The sequence below is a fragment of the Lycium barbarum genome, chromosome 6 (assembly GCF_019175385.1).
Source record: "Lycium barbarum isolate Lr01 chromosome 6, ASM1917538v2, whole genome shotgun sequence".
In the NCBI taxonomy this organism is placed as follows: Eukaryota; Viridiplantae; Streptophyta; class Magnoliopsida; order Solanales; family Solanaceae; genus Lycium; species Lycium barbarum.
In genome coordinates this window covers 124102689-124117619 of record NC_083342.1, presented here as the reverse complement: position 1 = coordinate 124117619, position 14931 = coordinate 124102689, and the positions used below count along the sequence as shown (strand labels likewise).

Below are 14931 nucleotides of genomic sequence, written 5' to 3'. Positions count from 1 at the left end.
GTAGCATTTTTGGCTGACGTGACAAAAAAAAAAAAAAAAAACTGGCGAGTGAAAATGTGATATTTTAATAAAAATTAATTTTTAAAAATTTATTTATATTTTATCCTCTCACCCACCCCCACCTTCCCTCTCTTTCTTCTTCTTTCTTATTTTTCTCTTTCTTCTTCTTTCTCCTCAACCACCGCCGCCGCCACACCGCCACTGCCGCCGCCGCAGTGAAATGAAAAAAAAAATCAAAATGAGTTGCTGTGAAATCAAAATGCTACTAAAAAAATCAAATGGAAAAAAAAATATCAACCACCGCCGCCGCAGTGAAATGAAAAATAAAATCAAAATGAGTTGCTGTGAAATCAAAATGCTACTAAAAAAATCAAATGGAAAAACAAATATCAACCACCGCCGCCGCCACCTTAGCAGCAGCAACAAGGCAGCAGCAGCAGGCAGCACCTACTAAAAAAATCAAAATGAAAAAAAAAAGTGGCAATGAAATCAAAATGCTACTAAAAAAATCAAATGAAAAAAAAAATCAAAATGAAAAAAAAGGTGGCAGTGAAATGAAAAAAAATAATTATCGGTGACGTGGCGGAGAGTGTGCAACACTCTCCACTGTGCAACTGAGCTTCAATTTTTTTTTTGCCACGTTAGCCAAAAAATGCTACTAAAATACTGAAAAATTAAGACTGGGGGGTAATAGGTCGCCCGTAAAGGTTGGGTGCATCATAATTAATCCGGCTATACGTTGGGGGTTTTTAATGTATTTTCCCTTAATTAATTAACAATTATCCTTTTAGGAAGTCAGTAAAGAACAAGAAAAAGGGATTGAGCTCACCCAAACAAGAATTGTGCCGCAAAGATAAAATGTGTTGATTTCCCAAAATAGACACAAACTAATTGTCAAGATCATTGGTAAATTTGCCCCACTATTACTGAACTTAACCAGCACGCTTTTAGCGTTAAAAGACAAATACTCACCATGTTAATTTTGGAAAAGCTAAGCCAACATTCTTAAGTACATTTCCTTGGAACAAAAGCAATATATATTACTAAGTTCCCTGGAACATTAGCAATTTTTTCAAGTCACAGAATCATGCTTCCGTAATTGAACTTTTTAATGATGTATCATACATCTGTGTACGGCCAATGTATTGAAGGGCCAAAATATACAGCAGTTCGTTCCTTTTTATTTGACACTAGGAATGCGCATGAAATAAGCCCATTAATTAAGATACCATAAGTCACTATAGTATGGTGAAACTCCAAGAAAAACACACCGCAGAAGTAAAGCGAAAGAAGCGCGCATGTCATTCTGAAGTTGGTGTTAAGTAAAAACATATTAGTAGTTTCTGATAATATTCCCTCCGTCTCAAAATATTTACCCTTTTTTTGTTTTACACGCCCCTTGAAAAATATTTATTAGCACTAGGGGTGGGCATGGCATGGTAGATACCGATTACCATACCGAAATTGAAATTTGTTATACCGCGGTTTCGATATTATGGTATTTGATACGGTATTTGGTATGCATTTTTAAAAAGTTTGGTATTCAGTATTCATAAAGAAAATACCGAAATACCGAATACCATATCAAAGTATATAATTACATATACAATTCATATATCTTAGTATTATAATAGGGAAAATACATAAACCCCCCCCCCCCCCCCCCAACGTATAGCCAGATTAATTATGACGCACCCAACTTTTGTGGGCGACCTATTACCCCCCCCCCCCCAGTCTTAATTTTTCAGTATTTTAGTACCATTTTCTGACTGACGTGGCAAAAAAATTGAAGCCCAGTTGCACAGTGGAGAGTGTTGCACACTCTCCGCCACATTGGTGCCACGCTGCTGCCACGTCACTGCCACTTTTCCTTTTTTTTTTCATTTGATTTTTCTTTTATTAATTATATTTATACTAATTAACTATTAAACCATTAATTTTGTCTTCTTCATCACTAAACTCTTCTTCTTCATCACTAAACCCTTCTTCTTCTTCTTCATTTCAAGAAATCCATCAATCCATTTTCTTCCTCCATTAGCACACACACATTCAACTCATTTTCTTCCTCCATTAACACACACACACACACACACATTCAACCCATTTTCTTCCTCCATTAACACACACACACACACATTCAACCCATTTTCTTCCTCTATTAACAACACACATTCAACCCGTTTTCTTCAACCCATTTTCTTCCTCCATTAACACACACACATTCAACCCATTTTCTTCCTCCATTAACACACACATTCAATTTAATCATCAATCATAAAGAGCTTATTTTCAAGAAACATTCAACCCATTTTCTTCCTCCATTAACACACACACATTCAACCCATTTTCTTCCTCCATTAACACACACACATTCAACCCATTTTCTTCCTCCATTAACACACACATTCATTTGAAGGCAAATCAAACACCAAAATATTTTTAACCATTTTCTTCAACCCATTTTTAATATTTTTGTACCTCCTGTTGCTACTGCGGAGGAGGAGGAGGAGGAGGCGATGTGGCAGCGGCGGCGGTATGGCGGCGGAGGCGGTGGTTGAGGAGAAAGAAGAAGAAAGAGAAAAAGGAGAAAGAAGAAGAAAGAGAAAAATAAATTGCATTTAACAATTGAAATGTGGAAGAGAGGGAGGGAAGGTGTCTTCAATGTCTTCTTTCTCAATTTTAAGCATCTGAGTTGCAACATTTCATTTTTTTCAATTCACTCGTGACTCGCCATAATTTATTTATTTTTGCCACGTCAGTCGAAAATGGTACTAAAATACTGAAAAATTAAGACTGGAGAGGTAATAGGTCTCCCGCAAAGGTTGGGTGCGTCATAATTAATCTGGCTATACGTTGGAGGGGGGGGGGTTTATGTATTTTCCCTATTATAATACTAACAAATATGTAAACTAGTATTATTAGAAAACTAATTGTTAAATGTTGGAACTTTGACTACTCTATCTTGATTTAAATGTATTTTTCGTGTAATTGATTTACGAAGGGGATTGCTTATACTTTCTTTTGAATATGTTTACATGTGTAAGGTGTTTAGTAAGACGTTTCTTAAGTAACGGAAGTCATAATTCTCCATGATATGAGTATATGAAGTCAAAGTCGGACAAACTATGATACCGATTTACCGTACCGTAAAATACCGAAACCGAACTTTAAAATACTGAACCATACAGAATTAATTTGGTATGGTAATTGTATAGTATTTGTAGAAACTGTAAACCGAAATTACCGTACCGAAGTTTCAAATACCGTACCATGCCCACCCCTAATTAGCATGGGCATTTGACTACTTTACCCTTATTTATGTCTAAGTTATATCTCTCTACATTAAATGTTTCCTCTATTTATTTGTCATCTTCATTAATGACAAAATTCTACAAAGGGTAAAATGAGAAAAAAATTAATTAGTTGTGTCTTGAACTTTTAAAACGACAAATAATTTGAGACAATTATTTTTAGTAACCACGACAAATAATTTGAGATGGAAGGAGTAACTCTGTTACAAAATCAAAATAGAAAAGGTCAGGACCAAGCTGGAAAATGCCAAGGGCAATTTGCACGATTGCCCTTATTCGGTGATGGTCTTTAATTTTTGCCCCTCAAATCGATGGTCTTTAGTTTTTGGCCTTCGCTAAAACCCTTCGGTTCCGGGTTCGAAACCCCTCCCCCCCCCCCCCCCCCCCCAAGTAAAAAATTAAACAAAATTCGTAAGGTAGAGTTTTGTAGCAAAGTTAGGCCTTTAGGCAGAGTTTGACACCTGAGCAGGCAGAGTATGACACCTGATCAGGCATAAGCCAAACTCTACCTTAAGGCAGAGTTTTGCCCTCATACTTGCCTTATGTATGAGGGCAAAACTCTAGCTTAAGGTAGAGGTTTGCATTAAGACAATTTTTTTTTTTTTTACTCAGTTGGAATTTTGCAAAACTCTGCCTCAAGGCCTAACTTGCTACGAAACTCTACCTTGCGATTTTTTTTTTACTAAGTCGGGGTTCAAACCCCAAACCTCATGGTATTAGGCGAAGGGCAAAAATTAAAGACCACCAATTTGAGGGACAAAAATTAAAGACCACCAATTTGAGGGGCAAACTTTAAAAACCAGTGCATTGAAAGGGCAATCTGCAGAAAAAAAACAAATGCCAAGCTATACCTGGAAAGTGGGCCGGAAAGGCCCAAGATCGGTTCCGCCCATCCCATTAAGGGCCTGAGTTGGCTCGACCGGTATGAAATTCATTTTTTGTGCGGAATGCCCTTCAAAGGCACTGGTCTTTAATTTTTGCCCCTCAAATTGGTGATCTTTAATTTTTTCCCTTCGCTAAAAACTCCTTGGTTCCGGGTTCGAACTCCCGCTTAGTCAAAAATAAAAATAAAAATCGCAAGGTAGAGTTTTACCTCAAACTCTACCTGATCAGGCAGATTTTTGCTACCTTCAAGCATAGTTTAAGGCAAAGTTTGAAACTCTGCCTGATCACGCAGAGTTTGCCTCAAACTCTGCCTTAAGGTAGAGTTTTGCCTTATACCTAAAAGCAAAACTCTACCTTAAGGTAGAGATTTGCATTAAGGGAATTTTTTTTTAATTCAATTAAAATTTTGCAAAACTCTGCCTTAAGGCCTAACTTTTGCTTGAATAGGCTTAATTTTGCTATGAAACTCTGCCTTGCGATTTTTTTTTTTTATTGAGTCAAGGTTTGAACCCGGGACCTCGGGGTATTAGGCGAAGGATAACAATTAAAGACCACCAATTTGAGGGACAAAATTAAAAACCAGTGCCTTTGAAGGACAATCGTGCAAATGACCCTATAAAATTCAGAAGGCCTGGACCAGCCCACATTTTGGCCCACAAACTCATCCCCGCTTTTTATTTGCATCTTTGAAGACTATTTTTATTACTTTACTAGTGAATTTGGCCGCGGTTCGCGCAGTACAATAATAAATTTAGAATGATCTATTATAAATTAAATGGAGATGGAAAGAAACTCATTACTTAACGTAGAAACTTTTTTTTATCGACAATAAAATTAAAAAAAGGAGTTCTCACAGTAAGCGTTCACCCTAGAATTGACCGAAAGAAAAAATAATTATCTTTCTAGATTGAGGAACCAACGAAACTCAAATATAGGTGTTGGCATCAATTTATACGCAAATATCACTCATTCATGAAAAGAACTCATTACTATTATTAAAAAAATTAACTGGAGAACTGTGTATAAAAATATTCATAAATTTTAATTAAATTTCATACACATAAAAAAATTGTGAATAATCTAACTCCGATACCTTTATTATAATATACAAGAATTCATGGCCAACAACTAATTAAACTCATGGAGGAAGATCTTAATTTTCCAAGAGCGTTCGTAATAATTTTTGAATTACTTCTACTAATCTCAAATGGCTACAATTAGCATCGGAGAAAATAAAATGCTAGACTTGAGGATAATCCAAGAAGACAAATATATATCCTTTTTCAAATTAAAAAAATATATATTTAATGGAGCATCAATTAGATTTTACACCAAATAATATAATCAACAATTAAACCTATTTACTTGCGTAAATACTTCAACTAAAAATTCAGAAAAATGGGGAAAAAGTTCCAATGTCTTGCTATTGCGCACTAAACTTCAAAGATACATAAAAATATATATAGTTTTGTTTATGCTGCGAGAAGAAGATGGGAAGTTTTCTTTTAAAAAATCTACAAATATTCTTCCGCTTGCAAAAAATTATTATCATCCATGTGCACGTATTTTTTTCAGTACATGCATATCATTGTTTAAGGAGTAGACGCTATTGTCTCAAATTCCCGAATTCATAAATAAAGAGCTCAACAATGCTATCTAAAAGAAAAAACTATGGAGAATGAAGAAGTAAAGCTACTCTTCCAAAAAAAAAAAAAATTATTGATGCATTAATTATGGCCAACCTGCAAAAATATGAGACACCTAAAGTCAATAAAACTTGAAATATTATAAACGAAAAAAAGGTAGAGAGAACCGCTCCAAACAAACAAACGGGAGATATGGTTTTTTAGCCCTTTACAATTATTTTTTTCAATTCTGTGTCTTTTTACAAGAGATTTTTATTTTTTACACATAAGAGATCTCAAAAAAATGCATAAGAGATCTGAAGAGGTTGTTTTCTTCTACTCAAATTGTAAAAGTGCAAGAGATCTCATTTCCTCAAAAAGAAAGTCTCAAACAAATATCCAAAGCACAATTGATGCAACAATTATAACCAACCAACAAAAAGTTAAGACATCTCTAAAGTCAATAAAACGTGAAAATTATAAACTAAAAAAGGTAGAAAGAAACACCACAACTAACAGAAGTCCTCAACAACTATCCAAAGCACCATCCATATGTAATTATAAGTATTTATAATTGGAAAAGAGGAGGAGCAAATACTTGACTTTTCAAACAGCAAAGAAGGTCTTAAAAAGATCCGTCACATGAGTCATAAACATAGAAAAAGTTAAGTAACGTTTCAGTTTTTAATGCAAATAAATGGTAAAAATGAGAGAAACCCCCAAAAATCTGAGATAGAAGAAAAATACGCTCCTGGACTAAGAAGGCTGCCTAAAGAGTTAATATTCTTAAATGTCTTTCCCTTTTAATTGAGAAATGAATATGTGGTTAATTATAAACTTATTGATAGAATAAATTTAATTTTAGCAAATAATTTAAGGGAAATATAAGAATAAAAGGTCAAAAAGTTGACAACAGAACTTGACCATTAAACTTCCATCTGTTCTTCACAAACGACATACAATTAATATATAAAATTAATATGAACTTCAAATTGGAAAGAGGAAAAGAACCAAGATTATTAGAGTTTTTTTAGCAAAATTAGAAGAGAAAATAGCAACAAAAAAAAAAAAGGAGAAAAAAGATAAATAGCAATGGTGGCCAAAAAGAGATGCCACATCACCTTGTTTATGTCTACCTTTATATTATATATAGATTGTTACTTTTCTTATATTTATTATTATGCCAGATTTTTTATTTTTTATTATTATGTAAGATGATTAAGGTGTTCATTTCCTTTTAAATGAAACGTGTTACTTTTTCAATTATGATTTCTTGATCATTAGGTTATCGAATTACAAAAGTCAATCTCCACATATACATACATAACTTTATACCAAAACAATAATACGTCTTAGTGCCAAACAAATTGCAATCGACTATATGAATACTATTCATGTTACTCTATTGAAATTCATTGCAGGCTAATATTGGTACAATTTTTTTACAGGCATATAAATCTCTGTGACGCAATATACACTCTTAGAAAGACACAGAACATAAAGTAAAAGTTATTTTGTTACTTATTTATCTAAAAATATTTCTTGGTTATATATTGTGCAGCAATCACAACCAAACAATGAAGACCTTGAGTTGGTCTTACTAATCTATACATACACAGTACATACGTACGTATAACATACACACATTTGTGTGAGGCCCAGTGTGTTATTAGAAGCCGCCCCCCTCAGAATTAAAGTAACAGATATATTAAATTCTAATAAAACATTAGAATTTAGAAGGTGAAGAAGAGGAGGAAGCCTTCTGTTGGTTTTCATGGGGCACTATAGGACTCATAAACTGCAGGCTAATTACGTTAAAGATCATAGAAATAATTACCTTTATATGTCGGTATGTATAATAGCTATTTTTACTTAGCACTCTATTACTCCTTTAGTTTATAAATTACAATGATAATGAGATTGTAAGTAATAAGTATTAAGCAGTGAATTAGTGTTAAAATAAGAAGCTTCCAGGTTGTTATTGTTGAGATGAATGAATTGTCCTCGCACGTAACCAACGTAGTCATCAGTTTAACAAATTTTAAATTTGATACAGTAGAGTTTAATAAATCAATGCGGTGGTTTTCAAACTTGACAACGAAATAAGTTCTAGTTTCTGATCATGTCAATATAGATTTAGAGTACTAATTCATTTCAGATTTTTGTAAATTCATTTTAACTAAGGACGTAGCTATCACATCTTATTTCTCAACCTAATCTTCTTCTTTTTTTCCAGATGATCTTCCTCATTTTCATGACAATTTCAAAATGGACGTACGGATTAGCTGATGTAAATCCTAGATAAATAAATTCAGTCTTTGTAGTTGTTCAAGGAAGCTTCAAATTAAAAATTCACGTGATTAAAAAATTAATTACCATCGATGACTTGTTAATACAGAAGCCTAATCCATAATTTGTTTATAGGAAAATAACGACCAATTCAAACGAATACATCTATAAATAAAAAGCTCTTTCTTGTTATGTTTGTCAAAAATCAACAGATAGCAAATTAAAGATACATTTAATTTGAATTGTTTCATAAGATATACTTTACTTTCTAGTAAAGTATATCTTATAAAAGTTGTAAAGTACTTCTTCCCACTGCGTGATGGTGTTGACTTCATATCACAAATGTCGGTATGAATTAATTCTAAAGGATTGAAATTCCTTTCAATAGACTTATAAGGATGCTTAGCATACTTGGATTCAACACATACTTGACATTTGGACTTATTGCATTCAAACTTAGGAAGTATTTCCAAGTTAATCATTTTTCGCAATGTTTTGTAATTAACATGTCCCAAACGTGCATGCCATAAACTATTTGACTCAAGTAAATAAGATGAAGGAGAAATTTTATTCATATCAACTGAGATTACATTGAGTTTGAAAAGAACCTCTGTGAGGTAGCCCTTTCCAACATACATATCGTTTTTACTAACAACAACCTTATCAGAAACAAAAACACATTTAAATCCATTCTTGACTAGTAGTGAAGTTGAGACTAAGTTCTTCCGCATTTCTGGAACATGAAGGACATTCTTGAGCGTCACAATCTTTCCAGACGTCATCTTTAAGGCAATGTTGCCTATTCCCTCAATTTTGGCAGTAGCAGAATTGGCCATGAAGATCGTCTCATTGGGGCCAACTGCATCATAAGACGAAAAGAATTCCTTGTTAGAACACACGTGGCGAGTAGCACCCGAGTCTATCCACCATTCTCGTGGGTTACCTACCAAGTTACATTCGGACAACATGGCACATAGATTATCCACTTCATTGTTCATTTCAGGCATATTGGCTTGACCTTTTTTCTTCTCCTTATCCTTTTTCGGAGCACGACAGTCTGAAGCCATGTGTCCAATTTTGCCGCAGTTGTAACAACTTCCTTTGAATTTCTTCTTGCTTGGAACATTCTTCCTAAGTTTGAATGCAATAAGTCCAAATGTCAAGTATGTGTTGAATCCAAGTATGCTAAGCATCCTTATAAGTCTATTGAAAGGAATTCCAATCCTTTAGACTTAATTTATACCGACATTTGTGATATGAAGTCAACACCATCACGCGGTGGGAAAAAGTACTTTATAACTTTTATTGACGATAACACTCGATATTGCTATGTGTATTTACTTAATAGCAAAAATGAAGCTATTAATGCATTTAAACAATACAAAAATGAAGTCAAAACACAACTGAACAAGAAAATCAAAATGATTAGAAGTGATAGGGGTGGAGAGTATGAATCTCCCTTTGAAGAAATATGCTTAGAATATGGAATTATTCATCAAACTACTGCCCCATACACCCCACAATCCAATGGAATTGCGGAAAGAAAGAATCGAACTTTGAAGGAAATGATGAATGCCTTATTAATTAATTCTGGTTTACCGCAAAACTTGTGGGGCGAAGCTATCCTTACAGCAAGCCGAATACTCAACCGAGTGCCCCATAGAAAAACAAAGTCCATTCCATATGAACAATGGAAAGGTAGAAAACCTAGCTTAAAATATTTCAAAGTGTGGGGGTGTTTAGCCAAAGTACAAATTCCTAAACCCAAAAGGGTAAAAATTGGACCAAAAACCATTGATTGTGTTTTTATAGGATACACCACCAATAGTAAAGCGTATCGGTTTCTGGTTCATAAGTCAGAAAATCCCGACATTCATGTTAATACGGTAATGAAATCTGATAATGCTGAATTTTTTGAGAATATTTATCCGTATAAAATAGAATATGAGTCGTCTGGTGAAAGACCTAAACGGCCTCGGGAAGAAACAAAGGAAAATATGCCTAACGAAGAGAATCCAAGGCGTAGCAAACGTCAAAGAACATCGACTTCCTTTGGTCCAGACTTTTTGACATTCTTAGTAGAGAATGAGCCTCAAACTTTCAAAGAAGCAATGTCTTCCTCTGAAGCACAATATTGGAAAGAGGCAATCAATAGTGAAATAGAATCCATATTAAACAATCATACTTGGGAATTGGTTGATCTTCCTCCGGGAAACAAACCTTTAGGCTCCAAATGGATTTTCAAGAAGAAAATGAAAAATGATGGCACTATTGATAAATATAAGGCAAGACTCGTTGTCAAAGGATTCAGACAACGAGAAGGTCTTGATTATTTTGATACATATTCACCGGTAACAAGGATAACATCCATTCGGGTGTTGATAGCGTTGGCTGCGGTGTACGGACTCCATATCCATCAAATGGACGTGAAAACAACCTTCTTGAATGGAGAGTTAGAGGAAGAAATCTATATGGATCAACCCAAAGGGTTCATAACTCCCGGAAAAGAAAAGAAGGTGTGTCGACTTGTTAAGTCACTTTATGGACTTAAGAAAGCACCCAAACAATGGCATGCAAAATTTGACCAAACAATGTTGGCAAATGGATTTAAAATTAATGAATGTGATAAATGTGTTTATGTTAAGAACGTTCCAAATCACTTAGTCATTGTTTTCCTGTATGTTGATGATATGTTGATAATGAGTAAAGACATTGCCGACATAAATGCTACTAAGTGTATGCTTGCTAGCAAGTTTGATATGAAAGACTTAGGAGTTGCTGATTTAATTCTAGGAATTAAGATCCATAGAACTCCACAAGGTCTAGCATTGTCACAAACTCACTATGTTAATATGGTACTTGAAAAATTCAAGTATCTGGAGTTTAACATTGCAAAGACTCCAATTGACATAAACCTTGCTCTTACAAAGAACCAAGGTCAAAGCAAGTCTCAGTTAGACTATGCTCGAGTGTTAGGAAGTTTGATGTACATTATGAACTGTACACGACCAGATATAGCTTGTGCAATAAGTAAATTGAGTCGTTACACAAGTAATCCTGACCAAACTCATTGGATGGCAATGAAAAGAGTTTTGGGGTATTTACAATACACCCAAGACTATGCTTTGCACTATAATAAATATCCTGCGGTAATTGAAGGATATAGTGATGCAAGTTAGATCACCGAATCATCTGAAGTCAAATCCACAAGTGGATATGTTTTCACCATTGGAGGAGGAGCAGTTTCTTGGAAATCATCCAAGCAGACATGTATCGCTCGCTCTACAATGGAGTCAGAATTTATAGCTTTGGATAAAGCTGGTGAGGAAGCTGAATGGCTACGAAATTTCTTGGAAGACATTCCGTTTTGGCCTAAACCAGTGGCACCTATATGCATACATTGTGATAGTCAAGCTGCAATAGGAAGGGCTGGAAGCGTCATGTATAACGGAAAATCTCGTCACATACGACGAAGACATAATACCGTTAGGCAATTACTCTCTAGTGGAATTATCACAATTGACTATGTAAAGTCAAAGGATAACGTGTCGGATCCACTTACAAAAGGCCTAACTAGAGAAGCGGTTGATAAATCATCAAAGGGAATAGGATTATGGCCAAGAACAAGTCATAATAATGGTAACTCTACCTAGCTGACTGGAAATCCCAAGATCTAGGTTCAAGGAGATCAAACAAAGTTATGAATGACAGTTCAATATTGTCGTCAAACTCAATCCATTCTCATGATAAGACAATGTTCAGGAACAAGGATAAAGCTCAAAGGCTTTTTAATGGTTTCTAAGTTTGATACGAAGTAGATAAAATTGTGTATCTATAGGATGAAACGTTTAGGAATCACCTATGTGAGCGTGAAGTGGAAGCCGCTTCAAGGAGAATTAGACTAAGGCCAGTTCTCTACACACTCATGAAACCAGGCGGTGTTCAAGGCTGAAACGAACACAACAATGAGAACCAAGAATGGTTAAGGGTTAAGTGTGTGACATACGTTGTCTAGATATACGTTAAATATCGACGGTTCAAAGATATCAAATCTACCGATTGATCGAGTATATCCGATGTATGTTCACTATGGAAAGTTCAAAGGGAAACCTACTTACCCAGATGCGGTTAATCCTTACCTGTAATCACACAAGTTTTTTTTAGGCATGTTGCATATATAGCCATTCCCCATTCATGTGAGAGATTGTTAAGTATAAAGTCCACAAATGCATTAAGTGAGGGACTTTAAAGGTGAAGTATGAATTGGGAAATGGAGGGAAATCAAAGTGGAGGGAAATGAAAGTTTGAAAAAATAACCTTTCAAGTGAACACTTCTCCCACATTGGTGGTTGAAAGTGTTATGTGTATGCTTATATTAAGCAACCCATTCTCTAGCTCATAAAGGGTTGAGAAGAGGACCACCCCTCGCGCCGTCGTCGTCGCTCGGCTTTGGATTTGGATTTGGATTTGGTCAAATAATCTGATTGATTGATAATATTTTTGGACCAAATTTATTTTATTTCCATTTTCGTTACTTAATATTTCCAATCCGGATATTAATTAATTCACGCGAAATTTAACTTAATTTATTAAATTCTGATTGATTGATAATATTTTTGGACCAAATTTATTTTATTTCCATTTTCGTTACTTAATATTTCCAATCCGGATATTAATTAATTCACGCGAAATTTAACTTAATTTATTAAATTCGCGGATTTATTTTTCCAACGGACATAACGACGACCAACAGTCATCTCCTTCACCAAACAGGCACTTTCATACCTGTTCAAGATCAAATAACAGGCTATAAAATTTTCAGAGGCTTCGCCTCATTTTTTTTACACACTGAAAACTGAAAACAATTTTGCTCTCTGAAAAACGCAAATTTCCTTTCCCCTTTATACTGCATTCTTTTCAAAACCAAAAAAAGAAAGAAAAACAGTAAGTGTCGTGTGATTACTGCCATTCGTTGAGTTCGCTGAAATTCTGCAATTTCCATTGCCGGTATTGCAGAATAGAATTTCGTTCTATCCTGGGAAGAATTAATCCAAACCTTTGGCAACTGTGAGGGGATTAAATTCTTTATGGAAACACAGTTTTCTGTGGGCTCGAAATAAACACACTGTTCTTTACTTGATGTCACTAGATTACAATTTTGATTAACAAGGATCACAACAATGGCTCTCAAGTCATTTGTAATATCCATTGCAATTATGGCTGTGTTATCTTCAATAAGTCATGCATTTGATCCCAGTCCTCTCCAAGATATTTGTGTTGCGGTTGATGACACCAAGGCTGCTGGTAAAATATCAAATTATTTTGATTAATGCCAAATTACATTCATAATTGTGTTTTTATCCTATCTTTTTGTTATTTTCTTTTAATTGAGAGCTTCTTTTGCAGTTTTTGTGAATGGAAAAATTTGCAAGGATCCAATGAAGGTTGTGGCAGATGATTTCTTTTTCTCTGGTATAAATATGCCTGAAAACACTCAAATCCAGTTGGATCAGCTGTAACTAATGTGAACGTCAACAATTTACCTGGACTCAACACTCTAGGCATTTCATTAGCACGTATTGATTATGCACCACATGGTCTCAACACACCTCATACTCACCCCCGAGGAACCGAGCTTATTACTGTCCTTGAAGGCACACTCTATGTTGGCTTTGTCCTTTCGAACCCTGGCCCAAATATGAAGAATAGACTCTTCACCAAGATTCTAAAGGCTGGAGATGTGTTCGTTTTCCCATTTGGTCTCATTCATTTTCAATGAATATTGGAAAGACTAAAGTTGTTGCAATGTCTGGACTGAGTAGTCAAAATGCAGGTGTTATCACTATAGCCAATGCAATATTTGGCTCCAAACCACCAATCAATCCTTATGTTCTCACAAAAGCGTTTCAAGTTGACAAGAAAGTTGTGGATTATCTCCAATCACAATTCTGGTGGAACGACAACTAAAAAGATATTTCTAAATATATTGATCTACAAATATTTATGTTCTATTTGCTTGTGTCGTATAAATAAGTAATCTTGCGGACAGCGGGATTTCCTCTTCATTTTAGTGTTATGCATTGGATGAGGATATATTATGGCTTATTATGGAATAAAATTAAGTTTGTTGTGTGATATTTTATTCCCGGGAACAAAGTACAAGCGGAAGAAAACATGGCAGAGTGCTTGTATAATTGGTATACTTTATGTATACCATGCATTATCACCCTCCACTTTTCCTATGCATAAAGTAATTAAAGGCTACTTTTTTTTTTTTTTTTGTCAAAATTGAGTTTAAGTTTTAGTCAATTATTTAGCCAATCAATCATTCATAAAGTAATTATATGCAATCGTCGTATCGTCGCCTAGGGATAGCAATGGTAGAGGTGTTGTTCACCTTTCACATCGGCCCACATCCCTTCATCCCCTCTTTTCCTTTCTCACACTCCATCTCTGAAGCTTACAGGCTCGAGCCATGTGCGATTTTAGCCGATTTCCTGGTAAGTCCCATCCCATTTCCACCATTTCTTCTTTTGAATCGCTCAAACTCTCCCTCCTCTTTCTTCTTTTCAAAAAATCAAAATCTTCAGCGTTTTGGAGAAGCTACTTTGAACCTTTTGGCTATAAAGACCAGCCATTATCACCCTCAAACACCACCAATTAACTACTCATCTTTTACACAGCCTATTTTCGCTTCTGTTTTCTTATTGTTTTGTTCTCTTGTTTTTCTCTGATTTTTGTTCGAGTTGGAGTGCGGGTACAAGCCGAAACCTCTCGGCGATACGACAATAATTTTATCGCGGTTGCAATGATCGTTAGTC

The 14931-nt window shown here is 35.0% G+C and overlaps 1 pseudogene; it reads left to right on the top strand.

Annotated features, from left to right (window-relative positions):
- The first annotated feature begins 13290 nt into the window (after positions 1-13290).
- LOC132600119 (germin-like protein subfamily 1 member 18) lies at positions 13291-14077 on the top strand (annotated as a pseudogene).
- The last annotated feature ends 854 nt before the right edge of the window (positions 14078-14931 follow it).